Below are 16,215 nucleotides of genomic sequence, written 5' to 3' on the forward strand. Positions count from 1 at the left end.
CCCGGCACTTCTACCTATGCATCTTCCCTGTTCACTGACCTAGCTTCTGTTCTTTTGGTGCTGGAAGCACAGAGAGGGTGTGAGATTCCTAACATTATTGTGATTATCCATGGGCTTTTCAAATATGTAAAGCGGATTACCTCAAAGGCCCCCTTTGGCTTCTCTAGAGACACAAATGCTGAGGATCTCTCACCTGAGCATCCCTCCATGAGGGCTGTTGCGTCTTGATACCATCTGGGTAGTTACAGGCATCATCCACCACGAAGTTTCCAACCCCGGCAGCTCAGGATGCAGCTGAGCTGACCGGCGTGGTGCAGACGTTGGTGCGGCTAAAGCTGAGGAGCCGTGGGCATTCACCCGGGTGCTGGTATTTCTAAATCGCGGGCTGCGACCTGCATACTCAGGTGCCAGCTGGGAGCAGAGGCGGATTTGCGAGGCCAAAACCTGTGTGTGACTTGGAATCTCGGTCGCGCTATGGGGGTGCACGCTGGCTCAAATCCCCGTGGAAGATGCACCTGTGACCTGCCCACGCTGCAGAACCAGGTGCGCTGCCGTGGGCACGACTCACCGGGCTCCATTTTCACCACAGGGAACTTGGACTGCCTGACATTGAAAAAGACTGAGGTAGCTCCGGGGCAGCCAAAAGAAACCAGAGTGGGGGATCCCAGTACCATTCAGGAAGTGGACCCAGCCGCAAACTCAGGAGCGTTCCAAGTGTCCAGAGCGTCTGGTAGCCGCAGTAGCCAGTGATCAGTGACACCCGCAAGAAAGTGGTAGCGACAGAAACATGGCGGCTCCTTACACTGCCGCCCCCGTGCGCCCCTGAGCGAGCTGCGCTGGAGGCACCGGCGCGAGCTCTGCTGGAGGTGCCCGCGGGAGCGCCTGCGGGAGCGCTGCACTGCAGAAGCCGCCGCTCTATTCTCTGAGCAGTCTCCTACTGCCATCTAGGGAGGAATACGGGGATACCGGCTGGAGTACCCTCTCTATCTTCTTGCCCGCAGGGGTCGCAGGATAGATGTTTCGAGAGCCTATAAAAGTCATACAGTGCTATGGTGGGTGCACGCTAAACGTGCCTTTGACACTGTGATTAAATCATATAACCCATATAAAAAGTAATTGGAAAAGACAACCCCCAGAATGGAGAGAATGTTTAAAAATCGCATTTCTGATAAGAGATTAATATCCAGAATATATAAAGAACTCCTAAACTCAACAACGGGAACAAATAACTCATTTAAGAGACAAGCGAAGGATTTGAATAGACATTTCTCTAAATAAAATACATAAATGGCCAATAATTACATGAAAAGATGCGCAACATCATTGATCATGAGGGAAATACAAATCAAAATAACATGGAGATAGTACTTCACTCCAACTAGCATGGCTATTAACAAAAAAACAGAAATTAACAGGTGTTGTGCATTGCTGGTGGTAATGTAAAATGGTTCAGCTGCTGTGGAAAACAATGGGAGTTCCTCAAAAAGGTAAATATAGAATTAATTAATATACGACCCAGCAGTCCCAATCGTAGGTATGTACTCCACACAATTGAAATAGGGACGCAAAAAGATATTGACATCAATGCTCATATCAGCATTATTTATAGTAGCCGAAAGATGGAAATAACCCAAGGGTCCATTGACAGATGAATGGCTAAACAAAATGAGGTATTTTGATACAATGGAGCTGACTACTAACCACCCGGACCTGTATTACCCAAAGGCCTTCACTCCCTAACCCATTGGTCTTTTTGGTCCATTAGTTTTTGTAGGGGTTATAACAGCATTTAAGTGTGGAGTCAAGGCTCACTTTAAAATGCAGCAAACATAGCTGTGTATCAATTCACAACAGTCGGTCAAAAGGCCTGTGACGCACTCTCTCTGGGGGTATTTGAGCCGATATCCCAGTAGTCAACACTAGATGGCAGTAGGAGACTGCTCAGAAAATGGAGAGCGGCGCCCACCTTGCAGTGCGCAGGCGTCGTCAGTAGACATCGCGCAGGCGATGGGTGAGGCGGCCTTGGCCGCCATGTTTCCGTCGCAGTAACCGCCTTGGTGTCAGTAGCCGTTGCTAGTTTCGGGCGTTCTGGACAATTGGGATGTTGCAGAGTTCATGGCTGGGGCTGCTCCTTGCGTAGGACAAGAATCTTCTGCAGTGGTTTGTTTTGGCTGCCCAGAGGTGCGTCAAGTCGCTGCCGTTCCCCTCTTGGGCGTCAGGCCTCAGAGTTCCCCGCCTAGGAAATGGAGCTCAGCGAGTCGTGCCTACCACAGTGCACCTGGTTTTGCAGCCTAGGCGGGTCACTTTAATGCATCCTCCTCGCGGATTGGAGCCTGTTTGCACCCCTATAGCCCGAATGAGACCCAAGTCACACAGGGGCTCAGATGTTCTACGCCTCTGGCCATGATCCCCCAGCCAGCCACCCGAGTTTGCAGGCCGCAGGCGCTTTGGAAACGCCTGTACGTCGGTGTAATGGCAGGTACTCATCTGCTTTAGCTACATCATAGTCTGCACCACTCCTGCCAGCTCGGTTGCAGCCTGGATTTGAGTCAGAAACTTTTCATGGTGGATGAGGGTTGTAAATATCCAAAGCGACTCCGGATGAAATTGCCCTCATCAAAGGAAGCTCAGATGACAGATTTCTGCGTAGAAGCCAAAAGCCTTCCCTAAAGGAAAGAGTCAGTTTCAAGTATTTGCAAACTGAGAACAGTGTCAATTTTAGATCACTACAATGCTGCCCATCAAGGAAGAACCCTATTGCTCCCTGGCGTCTCTCCTTGAGCCCTAAACACAGTAGATTCAGAAACTAAGTCAGCAAATGGAGGAAGATCCTTAACCGTGATAGGTTGGAAAACGTGCGTCAGAGGGCCACATCCCTTCCTCGAGTTCAGGCTACCACCTGACTTGCAGGTCAGAGCTGGAAGAGACAGTGAAAATGTAAGTTTAAATCAAGATTGTCGTTTTCACTTTTATATACTTAAAGCCATTTTAAGTGAGTCACAGGCAGATATTTATTAAATAAAATGACCAAAAAATTAATGGGATTTGACCTAACTTTTATCCTGGGGCAGGGGAAGAACTAGCACTACAGAATACATTTAAGCTGCGTGCGGTGGCTCATGCCTGTAATTCCAGCACTTTGGGAGGCCGAGATGGGAGAATCACTTGAGGCCAGGAGTTTGAGACCATCCTCATCAACATAGCGAGTCAACATAGGGAGATCCCATCTCTATTTATTTTTTAAAATAAAAAAAAATAAATTTAAAAGGAAAGAGGTGTAAAAACGACAGCTACTTAGTAATTAAATTCTGTGAGTCATGGCTTGTTCATGGGAATGATTCTATTTGAATGTTATAATAATTTTGTTTCTAATTTCAGAAAGTATTTTGGTCCTTCTGACCAAGTCTTTGTATCTTTGTAAATCATGAGTTAAAGAAATAACTTTCCAAAAAGAGGTTGAGATCTTCTGATTCAGGACTTAAGCATTCTGAGTGTCAAGGGGGTGTGGTGTCAGTGTCGAGATGTGTGGCCCTGTCCCTGTTGGTGGTCTTGGTTTGAGACTTCTGTCAGGAAAGAGTCAGACAGTGTTGACTAGGTAAAGGAGTTCGGTGGTGTCTGTGGTTTGGCCTCTGGTAATTTTGCTGAGCCAGAAAGGGAATTCCAGCCTTGATGTCCAGGGCTGACTCTCCGAGCAGGCTGCCCATTTCGGTGAGTGGGAGCAGTGCCTGCTGTGCTTTCAGGACTGTGTCCATCACTTCCTGTCCAGGTGGACACTGTAGCGCAGGCTTCCCATTGGTGGATGGGAACCTGGTCTCCCTGTGCTTTTACTGCCATGCTCATCACGCACTGGAGATCATCAGCCCACCTTTTAAACCCAGCCCACAATTAGCCGGTTACCTTGTGGGTGATAGTGTGACTGTCTGTGTCGCCAGGCTTCCCACACAACTATCTGCATCTGGTTTGGACTGGCTAAACCAGGCCACATCTAAGGTCAGGGGAGCCTTAGGTACATAACGCTGAAGAGAGAGCCTTAGATACATAACGCTTATTTCAGGTATGAGGGAGCATGTGAAGGCATCTTCATTGCATCTTCAGGAAGTGTTCATTATCGTGATTGCGTTTTTATATGCAACATTTAAAATATTGTCTAACTTATTATTTTAAAATAATTTTAGACTTACAAAGAAGTTGCAAAAACAGTATGGTGAATTTGTGTTTTTCACTCAGCTTCCTCTAATGTTGCATAGCCTTAATAAAATTATTGAAACCGGAAAACTAATATTGACGTGATACTGTTAACTGATCTGCAGACCTTATTTGAGTTTCATCAGTTTGTCCCACTCGTGTCCACTTTCTGGTCTAGGATACAATCCAGAATTCAGTGTTGCAATTCATTATTGTGTCTCCTTACTCTCTTCTATTCTGGGATAGTTCTTCCTTAAGCCTTACCTGTCTGATAAGCCTTATTTTATCAGACAGGTAGTCTTGTCTGTGTATATGCAGCCTAGCCCTCAGCCAGGAATTTGGGGAAGACTCCACAAGGACATGTGGTGCTTACCTCTGCACAGTTCTTCTTTGATACCATACCTCAGAGACTCCAGCCTCACCAGCTGCCCTGAAGGCCCTCAGTGCTGCAGAACTGCTGTCCTGTGCTCAGATCCCAGCTATCTGCATTGTAGTTGGGAAATTGTTCTTTGACAACTTGTTTATCTAAGGGCTCACCCTGTAAATGTCCATCCCTTGTGGAATTGCAGTCTTGTGCTACCTGTTGTCTGGTACCTAAACGCAGTGGCTTCATATACTTTATTCTGTGTGCAGTTTTATAGTTGTTAATGTCAAGAGAGCTAGTCTAGTTTCAGTTAACACCATCATGGCTAGAAATGGGAGAATCCTCACTTTCATTTTGAAGGCTATTTTAGCAGAGTATACACTTCTACATTGGCTGTTTCATTCTGTCACTCTTTAATGAGGAAATTCCTTATTAGTACTATTCATGTCCTTGGTTAGCAGGCCAGTCACGCTTTCAGGAGTCCAGTTTTCACACCATCTTCTCTTCAGTTCAAATTACTGTTACTTTCCTTTTCTGTTTTCCCATACCTGGGTCCATGAAAATGTATTTACTATTACTACTATCATTATTAAGACAGTTAAACTCTCCTGGGTTCCTAGGTGGGAGAGAAGTTTAACTGTCTACAAGTATAAGGGGAGAACTGGAAGGCAAAAGGAGGGTAGCCTTTTGGGGCAAGGTGTTTCTCTTTAGAGAGACTGTAATTCTCTTGATCCCCACAGGGCAGAGGTAAACTTGGCTGGTTTCCTAGTTCAGTGCATACTGAACCCCTGAACTTGCTTGTCTGCCACTGAAGAGAGGGAAAACACATTGAGGAGAAATGCAGAGCTGATACAGACAGGCATATTGTACACAACCAAGATAAGTGGGATCGAGCTGCCCTGTAAGAGAGAGGGTAGAAGCAGGGACTTCTGGCTCCCTGAACTGTTAACTGTGTCCCCATTTTTTTTTTTTTTTTTTAAGACACTCCACTATGTCACGCGGCTGGAGTGCAGTGGTGCAGTCATGGCTCACTGCAGCCTTGATCTTCTGGGCTCAAGTCGTGTCTTCATTTTTGATAGGAGCGTTATTTTGACAAAATGTAGGGCAGCTGATGAGCCTATAGCTGTAACTCTCTGATGTAGTCAGTTAGTGATATGGGTAGCTCTCCATGACAAACTGCATAGGAATCTCTTTTGTCTTCTTAGTAGGTGGTAATTTTCCCCTGGGTGTGGGATGGTAAAGAAGGACTTGCACAATTACACAACCATGGGTGACATCTCCAGAAAGAAAACCTCTGATAAAGATGACATTTTCTCTTTTGGGGCGTTTGGATTCAGTGCATTTTATTGGCAGCTGTCCTATATGTTTAAATTCCTAGAACTGAAACCCTGGACCCATGGTAGCTCATAATTCTTGTTACATAAGATAATCAATTTGTTTATTGTTTTAGTTTTCAATTAGTTTTTCCTTAACATGTAACTCAGTGCATCATAAACAATTTGCTTTAGAATTTCTACTTCCAGGGCTGTTACTGACCGGATGCAGTGCACAAAGACATACGTATAAGACTATTTTTTTGTGATATTTTAGAGCAATGGTGAAAAGTTGGGAACAACTTAAATCATTTTCAACAGAAGACTAATGAGATAAACTACTGAAACTTATTCACAAAATGGAAATCTAGGCAGCTGTAAGGAATGTATATGTGCTCTTAGGGATTTAAAGGGGTGTGTATAACATTATCCCATAAAGACTAAAGTGTGGTACATGTGTACATTTATATTAATATGTATGCAAATGTATAGAATATAGAAAAATTCAGACACTATGTTGTAAACACAATTACTTTGGGGAGGAGAGGAGGTGTGATGAAAGAATACCAACCATGGCTATATAATCTCTATTTCTGAACATACACAACATTTTTCAAGAAAATATATTACTTTATTATTTGAATTATTATTTTCAGCCATATGTATAGACTGAAAGGAGAGAGAGACAAGGAGACAGAAAGAGACAGTGACAGAGAGGACAGAAGAGTCACAAAGAGTGGGAAGAGACAAAAGGAAGGACCTCAGCCACAGAAAGTTGAGAGGAGAGTAAGTTGGAAGAGGTAGTGATTAGAGATTTTGCGCATTGACAGTGGTTGACTTGGCTTCTGGGGTAGGCCCTGGAACAAAGTCCTCTGATCCTCGGTTGTTTGGGAATAGTCAATTATGTGAGGGTGTTCTGGCGCTACCAGTTTTGTGCAATGGTGGGCATTTACTGCTATAAACTTCCCTCTTAGAACTGCTTTTGCTTTTTCCTACAGATTTTGGTATGTTGTGTTTCCATTTTGTTTGTCTCAAGAAATTTTTAAATTTCCCTTTTAATTTCTTCACTGACCCAATGATTGGTCAGGAGCATGTTGTTTAATTCCCATGTCTTTGTACTGTTTCTGAAGTTCCTCCTGTTACTGATTTCTAGTACTATACCATTGAGTTAGAAAAGATACTTGATATGATTTCAGTCTTCTTAAATTTGTTAAGACTTGTTTTGTGGCATACATATGATATGATATATCCTGGAGAATGCTCATGTGCAGTTGAGAAGAATGTGTATTCTGCAGCTGTTGGATGAACTGTTTTGTATAAATCTATTAAGTTCATTTGGTCTAGAGTATAGTTTGAATCTGATGTTTCTTTATTGATTTTGTTTTGTCTGGTTGATCTGTCCATTGCTGAAAGTGGGGTGTTGAAGTCCCCTACTATTACTGCATTGCTCTCTCTCTTTACTATTACTGCATCTATCTCTCTTTTCAGATATATTAATATGTTAGGCCATTCCTACATTGCCATAAAGAAATACCTGAGACTGGATAATTTATATAACAAAAGAGCTTTCATTGACTCACAATTGTGCAAGCTGTACAGGAAGCATGGTGCCAACATCTGCTTCTGAGGAGGCCTCAGGAAGCTTACAATCATGGCAGAAGGCACAGTGGGAGCAGAAGCGAGAGAGAGAGTGTGTGTGGGAGGTGTCACACACTTTTAGAAAACCAGATCTTAGAAGAACTTATCACCAAGGGATGGCACTAAGCCATTCATCAGGGATATGTCCCCATGATACAAACACTTCCCACCAGTGCCCCCTCCAACACTGCGTATTACATTTCAACATGAGATTTGGTGGGAATACAAAGATCCAAACCATATCATTCCACCCCTGGCTCCACATCTCATGTCCTTCTCACATTGCAAAATACAACCATGCCTTCCCAACAGTCCTGAAAAGTCTTAACTCATTCCAGCATCAACTCAGTCAAAAGACTCAAGTCTCATCTGGACATGAATTCCTTCCACCTATGAGCCTGTAAAATCAAAACAAGTTATTTACGGCCAACATAACGTGGGGGTACAGCTATTGGGTTGCTCTCCAAAAGGGAGAAGTTGACCAAAAGAAAGGGGCTACAGGCCCCAATGCAAGTTTGAAACCCAGCAGGGCAGTCATTAAAACTTAAAGCTCCTGCAGTGAGCCGAGATTGCACCACTGCACTCCAGCCTGGGCAACAGAGTGAGACTCCAGCTCAAAAAAAAAACAAAAACAAAAAACAAAAAACACCAAAACAAAACAAAACAAGAAAACAAAAAAACTTAAAGCTCCAAAATAGTCTCTTTTGACTCCAGATTGTAGTGTTGGGTGCATGTATATTTCATATAGTTAAGTCTTCTTGTTGAATCTGACCCTCTATCATTATGTAATGCCCTTCTTTTTCCTTTTTGATCATTATTGGTTTAAAGTCTGTTTTGTCTGAAATAAGAATAGCAACCCCTGCTCTTTTTTGTTTTCTGTTTGTTTGATAGATCTTTCTCCATCCCTTTACTTTGAGCCATTGAATTTGAGATGGGTGTCTTGAATACAGTATACAGTTGGGTCTTGCTTCTTTATCTAACATGCTACTTTTTAAGTGGGGCATTTAGCCTTTTTACATTCAAGTTTAATATTGATATGTGAGGATTTGATCCTGTCATCATGTTGTTAGCTGGTTCTTATGTAGACCTGATTGTATAGTTGCTTTATAGTGACAGTGGGCTATATACTTAAGTGTGTTTTTGTGGTGGCTGGTAATGGTGTTTTGTTTCCATGTTTAACACTCCCTTAAGGAACTCTTGTAAGGCAGGTCTGGCAGTAATGAAGTCCCTTAGCATTTGCTTGTATGAAAAGGATTTTCTTTTCTCCTTTGCATTTTTGTTCTTTGCAACAACAAAGAAACCATACAGGAACATTGGTTGCCTTCTGGGACACCAACAATTCAAATATTTTATTGCTTTAATAGTGCTTCATATTTCATGTAGGCTCCACTCATTCTTTTAAATTATTTTTTCTTTGTTTTTGTCTGACTAGGTTACTTCAAAAGACCCATCTTTAAGTTCTGGGATTCTTTCTTCTGCTTGATATGGTCTATTTTTGAAGCCTTTGAATGTATTTTCTATTTCATTCAATGGATTCTTCAGTTCTAGAATTTATCTTTGGTTCTCTTTAATGATACCTATCTCTTTGGTGATAAATTTCTCATTCATATCCCGAATTGTTTTTCTAATATTGTTGGTTTTTTTGTATTGTATGACACTGAGAACAACTCACTTCTTTAATAACAAAATATTGAATTTTTTCTGGGATTTCATAAATTCCTTTTTTATTGTTTTTTGGAGATGGAGTCTTGCTCTGTCTCCCAGGTTGGAGTGCAGTGGCATTCCACTGTCCACTCCGATCTTCTTCTCCTGTGTTCAAGCAATTCTCATGTGTCAGCCTCCTGAGTACCTGGAATTACAGGTGTGCACCACCATGCCTGGCTAATTTTTGTATTTTTAGTAGAGACAGGGTTCCACCATGTTGGCCAGGCTTGTCTCAAACTCCTGACCTCAAGTGATCTGCCTACTTCGGCCTCCCAAAGTGATGGGATTACAGGCACTTGCCGCCACACCTGGCCTCATAAATTCCTTTTTGATTGAGATCTGTTGCTAGTGAATTATTGTGTTCCTTTGGATATTTCCTTACTTTTTCATGTTTCTTGTGTTCTTACATTGATATCTGCACATCTGGTGTTAAGAGTGGCTTCTTTCAATTTTTTGAATTTGCTCTCATGGGGAGGATTTTTTTCCTGAAGGTGTATCTGTGATGTTGGTTGGGTAGGGAATTTTGGCTTTGATGGTGGGTACAAGCAGTAGTGTAGTCTCTGTATGATTTATTTTGGCTAGAAACAGCATCAGTGGTGTCTGTCATTTTCTCAGTGGCTTAGGGTGCAATTGTTAGTGAAGGCTATTATGAAGTTTTGCTGGAGACTGGGATGCCAGGTAGGCCAGGCTTTGGGCCACAGTGGTGGCAGTAGTGGGCTGAATGTGCCTGTCTTTGGGCCCCAGGGTGGCATACACTGGCATCAGTGTTAGCAGGTCCAGGCAGGCCAATCGTTGGGCCTCCAGGTGGCTTGATCAGGTATTGAGAATAGGTATTTGGATGGGTGGACAGGTTCTTGGGCCCCTGGGCATATGTAGCATGGGCAATGGCAGTAGCAGTGATGGGACAATCCTCTGAGACCCAAGCAGTCTGTGCTGATGTTGGTGGTAGCTGGGGTGCACTAGGCAGGCCATTCCTCAGGCTCACAGGTGGCATCTGCAGGTGGGTGCTGGCTGTGGTGGTAGTTGCAGGCTGGTCGGGCCTAACCTCAGATGTTAAGAGAAGTGTTCATGTGCTATCAGTGGTAGACCGGGCTGCGTGATCTGCAGGCCCCTTTGATGGGTGCTCAGGTACTGGGGAGGTGGAGCTGTGCCAGGCAGACCTGTTCTCAGGCCCCCAGATGATGTATGTAGGCACTGGCTCTGGTAATCAGGGATAGGGTGATCCTCAGGCTGCCAGTGGATTGCTCAGTTGAGGGCAGCAGGGGCTGCACTGGGGCCATGCTACTGGGAACAGTGAGACTGCTTTTAGTGGGAGCAGCGTTAGGCAGGTGGCTGGGGCATGTGTGCTTTGCCTGTGCCTCAACCCTGCAGTAGCCTGCAAGTGGCAGCAGGCAGTGGAATTTGTCCTTGGGGCATGAGAAAATGCATGACCGCCCCTCTACTGATGGGAAAGGGTTGCTGTCATCGGTTTCCACTTTGGTCCTGGCAGTGGGTAGGGAATGTCAGTTGGGCTCCAGGGATATGGGGATGTGAGGGCTGTTTGGCCCAGGGAAGGATGCAGTCTAGTGGAGGTGGAGCTCATACAATGGTGCCTTGATGCAGCTGATTAGGACTTAGGAGTTTGTGGGACTCCATCTGAGTGCAGCAATGCCATAGTGCAGCCTCCAGGCAGCTCCCTATGTTGGTCTCAGGACCTGTGAGGACTGAGGGGCTCTCCTGTGGCTAGGACTGTAGGAATCTGTGGTAGAAATGTGGGCCACCGGGGGTCTCTCACCATTCGCCCAGTTGATCCTGGCTCAGCAGGCCACCTCACTTTTCTCTCCTTCCTTGCTTTTGGTGCCTCCCGTTACTTCTCTGTTGAATTCTAATGTCCTCTTTCAGATGATCTATTTGAAGTGTCATTATCTATGAACTATTTTGTTTCCTTTCCATAAAAGAGGCAAGTACCCGATGCATCTAGTCAGCTGTGTTAAAGTCTTTCCTTTATTCTGTGTCTTTTGATTGGATAATTTGATCCATTTACATTGTTTATTATTTAAGGTAAGAGCTTTTTTTCTGTACTAACTAATGAACCCATATGTTTAATTGTCAGACTTTATTCACCACCACTGAGTCTCAATATCAAAATAACTAAAATTTAACACACAACCTTCAATTGTAACATATATATTTACACTTTATGTTCATTATATTGTTGAATGGTGCCATCATTCATCTACTTGGCCAACTGCTAACCAGAAATTAAAACTCTTCCACTCAGCTTTCTTGTTACAAAGATTTATTGAACACTTTCTATATATTAAGAGCTTAATTGTGCACTAGAAATATAAAAATAAGAAGATAATATCTGTTCTGCTGGAGTTGAGGCATTTGGGTGGCAATAAATGAAGTTACAAAACAATGTGAGAAGAGGCGATGAGAATACAAAGATAAAGACATATCTAGAGCTCTTCTGGAGTGATCATGTCATTTGAGACCTCACAGATGAAGTAATATCATAGCCTACTGTTGTATGTTGATTGGGGTTTTGAGAAGATTGAAAAACAAAGCAAAACAAGGATGTCCCAGGCAGAGGAAATAATCAGCAAAGCTATAAAGGATTGAAATAGAAAAAGGAAGTAATTCTATGAATATGAGTGAGTTAGAGGCACTAATGTAGACTCTGGTAGATCTTAAAAGCTATTTATAGGTAAGGACTTTCTACTGCTATTTTGTTTATTGTTTTATAGATCCTTTGTTCCTTTCTTCCTGGCTTACTGTTCCTTTGTGGTTAAGTGATTCTCTCTAGCAGTATATTTTGATTCCTTACTTTTTATTTTTGTGTTTGTATCTATTATAGGTTTTTGGTTTGTAGTTACCAAAAAAACTTTATAGTTACAAGAAAACCTTATAGTTAACATATGTTATTTTAAGCTGATAACAACTTTGATAACAAAAAAGCCGACCCCTACACTTTTACTGCTCTGCACCTTATATTTTGAATTTTGCTGTGATCATTTACATCTTTTTATGCTGCATATCTCTTAACAAATTATTGTGATTATTTTTAATAGTTTTTAAACCTTCACGTGAAATACATGTGATTTATATACCACTGTTACAGTATAATTCTAAATTTGACTGTATACTTACTTTTACCAGTGAATTTTATACTTTCAGATGTTTTTGTGTTACTCATTAGCATTTTTTTCTTTCAGCTTGAAAAACTCCCTTTAGCATTTTTTGTAAGATGGCTCTGGTGGAGGTAAACTCCCCTAGTACTTGTTTGTCTGAGTAAGTCTTATCTCTCCTTCATTTCTGAAGAAGATCCTTTTAGGGTATAGTATTCTTGGTGGTAGTTTTCTTTTTCCCTTCCGCACTTTGAACTCTCTCAGGTCTATAAAGTTTCCAAGAAGTCTGCTGGTGGGCATATTGAAACTCCCTTACATGTTATTTGCTTCTTTTTTCTTGTTGCTTTCAGGATCCTCTCTTTGTCTTTGATTCTTGGCAATTTACTTATAATATGGCTTGGGGTAATCTTGTTTGGATTGCATCTGGCTAGAGTCCTTTGACCTTCTTGTACCTGGATATTTACATCTTTCTCCGGGTTTGGAAAATTTTCTGCTATTATTTGTTTAAATAAGCTTTCAACCTCTTGGTCTCCCTCTTTAATTCCAGTGCCCCAAACATTTGCTCTTCTGATGCTGTCTCATAAATCCCATACATAAGCTTCCTTCATTTCTTTTTATAATGTTTTTTCTTTTTTCCCCTCTGATGGTACATTTTCAAATAACTTGTCTTCAAGTTCACAGATTCTTTTTTCTGCTTGATTAGTTCTGCTGTTTAGACTCTGTATTGCATGTAAAATTTTGTTCATTGTATTTTTCAGCTCTGGGATTTCTGTTTGAGTTTTTAAAAATTATTTCAGTCTTTGCTAAATTTCTTATTCTAGCCACTTACTGTTTTCCTCATTTCTTTGAATTATTTCTCTGTATTTTCTTTAAGTTTGCTGAGCTTCCTTTAAAAAGTTATTTTGAATTGTTTAGTAAGGAGTTCATATTTATCCATCTCTTTATTGTTAGTCACTGGTGCTTTATTTTGCCTTCCTGCTGATGTCATATTTCCCTGATTGTTCTTGATCTTGTGGCCACATGTCAACATCTGCATATTTTAAGAAGTAGGTTCTTATTTCCAGTCTTTGTAAACTGGCTTTGTCTGGGAACGCCCTTCAACAATAAGCCTGTCCAGATAGCCTGGACAGACTGATGTGATCTCTGTGCCACTGTGGCCATTACAACTCTAGAGGGTGACCTATGCTGGTACATGATGACAAGCACGGTGCCCGGCTGGAATCTCGTGGCTTCTGAGGCTGGCACAGAGCTGGCATATGCCTGAAGCCTGTGGCTGCTGATGCCTGCCTATTGCCAAGATTTTTCTGTAGCCCAGGGCCCAGGCTAGCAGTGATGCAAACTGCGGATCGAGCTGGCCTTGCAGGGGCTGTGGGTTCCCATCTGGTTCCAGGGCAGCTCTGGAAGCTTAGTCCATAGGTACTGGCATGGGTTGAGAGGTTGCAGGGGTCTGCCTAATGCAGGGTTTACTGTGGAAGGTCCAGTATTAGGGTCCAAGGCAAAATTTTGTTTACTTTCCTCTCTTTCCACCAAGCAGACGGTATGTATCTCTCTCTGTGCTGTGCTGCCTGGGGTTGAGTGAAGGGTAATTTGGGTGACATAAAATTGTTCTTCCTACTCTCTTCAATGCATCTTTTCTTATTATGCTATAACTAGGTACTGTGATCTCTCACCTGGTTTCCTTAGCTCTTTTGAAGGTATTTTTGTGCATGAATCATTCAAATTGGTGTTTCTGTGTGGGCAATGGTTACTAGAGAGTCCTAATGCACCATCTTGCTCTGCCCTTCTTCCCAAATGCCTATAGCCTCATTAAAAAAAATTTGTAAGAAGCAGATATCTAGGGAAGGATTCCACTGAGAACTGGTACACATTTATGTTTTTAAACAGCACGCTTTAGTGTGAGGAGGCCATTAAGAGGGGATATTTATGAAAGAATATAGGCAAACTGTTACTTAGAATGTCTTCAGTTCTGTAAGGTGCTTGGCATGTAAGGTGCTTGGCCTACATATTTCTTTCAAATTAGTACACAGTCAAAAACTTTAAATAATCAGTATATCAATTATTCTGTTAGAAGAAACACTTGTGTTTTCCATGTTTGTGTTTCTACTTAGGAGTTGTATTTCTGCTGCTGAGATAACCTATTGTTATATCCTAGTTTATTTATAATATGTTTCGTAAGAAAGACTGATGTCATTCATTATAGGTGTAAAACAGGCTTACCATGAAATGAAAGCCTTTGTTCAACTTAGAGTCCTAATGTTTCTGATTTCTTACTCTTGTTGCTGATATACAGAAGAAGCAGCTACAAGAGCTGAAAGATGACTCTGTACACTTAATGTCTTTAGTTGAAAGAATTATTTAGCTAAAGAAACACAGTCATTAGGTATGGAATTTGAGAGCCTCAACAGTTTCAATGACAAATACAAAAGTATTTTTAAAAAATGAACTCAAACAGCATGATACATTTTTATATAAAAATAAAGTTCCAATTTATGTTTTAATGCCTTTCTGAATTACTGGTTAAACTAAAATCTATAAAAATGCAATGCATTAAGTGTATATACCATAATCAAAAGTTTGAAGTGTCACATTTCTTCTATAATGGGGAGAGATTAATCACATTTGGTAAACATTTTTTACATTCAAACCTGGATTTTAAGGTAAGTTAAATAATTACTTTCAATCACTGTCAAGGCTCTTTCTTGATTCACATTTTGAGATTGTTTCTTTTCTTAATGCAATACTAACTTTGTGTTGTTGTTTGTTAGAGATTGGGGTCTTGTTCTGTCACCTAGGCTGGCCTGCAGTGGTGTGGTGATGGCTGACTGCACCCTCAAATTCCTGGGCTCAAGCGATTCTTCTGCCTCAGTCTCCTGAGTAACTGGGACTACAGGCACACAGCACCACTCCTGGCTAATTAAAAAAAAAATTTTTTTTTTTGGGCCAGCCACAGTGGCTCACGCCTGTAATCCCAGCACATTGGGAGGCTGAGACGGGTGGATCACTTGAGGTTGGGAGTTTGAGACCAACCTGGTCAACATGGTAAAACCCTGCCTGTACCAAAAAATACAAAAATTAGCTGGGCTTGGTGATGTGCGCTGGTAGTCCCAGCTACTCAGGAGGCTGAGGTGGGAGAATCACTTGAACCTGGGCGGCTGAGGCTGCAGTGAGCTGAGATTGCACCACTGTACTCTGGTACTCCAGCCTGGGTGACAGAGTGAGACCCTGTCTCAAAAAAAAAAGAATTTTTTTTTGTAGAGATGGGATCTCACTGTGTTGCCTAGGCATGTCTTGAACTCCTGGCCTCAAGTTATCCTCCTGCCTCAGCCTCCCAAAGTGCCACGATTACAGGTGTGAGCCATCATGCCTGTCTGTAAAACCTAATTTTTGACCATTTATTGAAACTGATATTTTATCAGATAATCTAAGTTATAATGCAGTTGGTCTTTTAAAAGGACATACTGTCTCTCTAAGTAGAAATGGTTTCAAAATGTTTTTGGGAAGTTTCATACTTTTATATACAAGGTAGCCTTAACCAGAAAAGTGACAATTTAAAATTGACAAAATGATATCTTTAAGACTTCAAAATGATAAATAATTTTTAACTATTAAAGTTCACTTCAAGCTAATAAACTTAAGTATGTAAGGAAATTACAATTAAATATTAGTTTAATAACAACTAAATATTTAGTAGAAGCTGCCTCTCTTTATTGGTGATTTATTTTTAATTATAAAATTTTTGAAGATCTTTGCTTAAAGACCTTGATATTTGAAATAGTTGGACACTTGATGAGGAAATTGCTTTTATGATTATGAAAATCTCAGCTTTATAAAATGCATCTATTAATAAAGATAATTTCTCTAATGGTGATCAAAATATAAAACTTAAGACATTAATATCTCA

At 41.6% G+C, this 16,215-nt stretch overlaps 1 protein-coding gene across 3 annotated transcripts in view; it reads left to right on the top strand.

Moving 5' to 3' along the window:
• Window positions 1-16,215, top strand: part of IGFL2 (IGF like family member 2) — a 123,082-nt gene that overhangs the window by 2,093 nt on the left and 104,774 nt on the right. The window contains exon 1 of one of the 3 annotated variants that reach the window (XM_054466271.2): window positions 2,003-2,937. The exons of the other annotated variants lie outside the window; for them this stretch is intronic. The gene's annotated coding sequence lies outside the window, so the exon portion shown is untranslated. Of the gene's footprint in view, window positions 1-2,002; window positions 2,938-16,215 lie in introns of those variants that run through there. 3 annotated transcript variants of the gene reach the window in all.

This window comes from Pongo pygmaeus, chromosome 20 (assembly GCF_028885625.2).
Source record: "Pongo pygmaeus isolate AG05252 chromosome 20, NHGRI_mPonPyg2-v2.0_pri, whole genome shotgun sequence".
Lineage (NCBI taxonomy): Eukaryota > Metazoa > Chordata > Mammalia > Primates > Hominidae > Pongo > Pongo pygmaeus.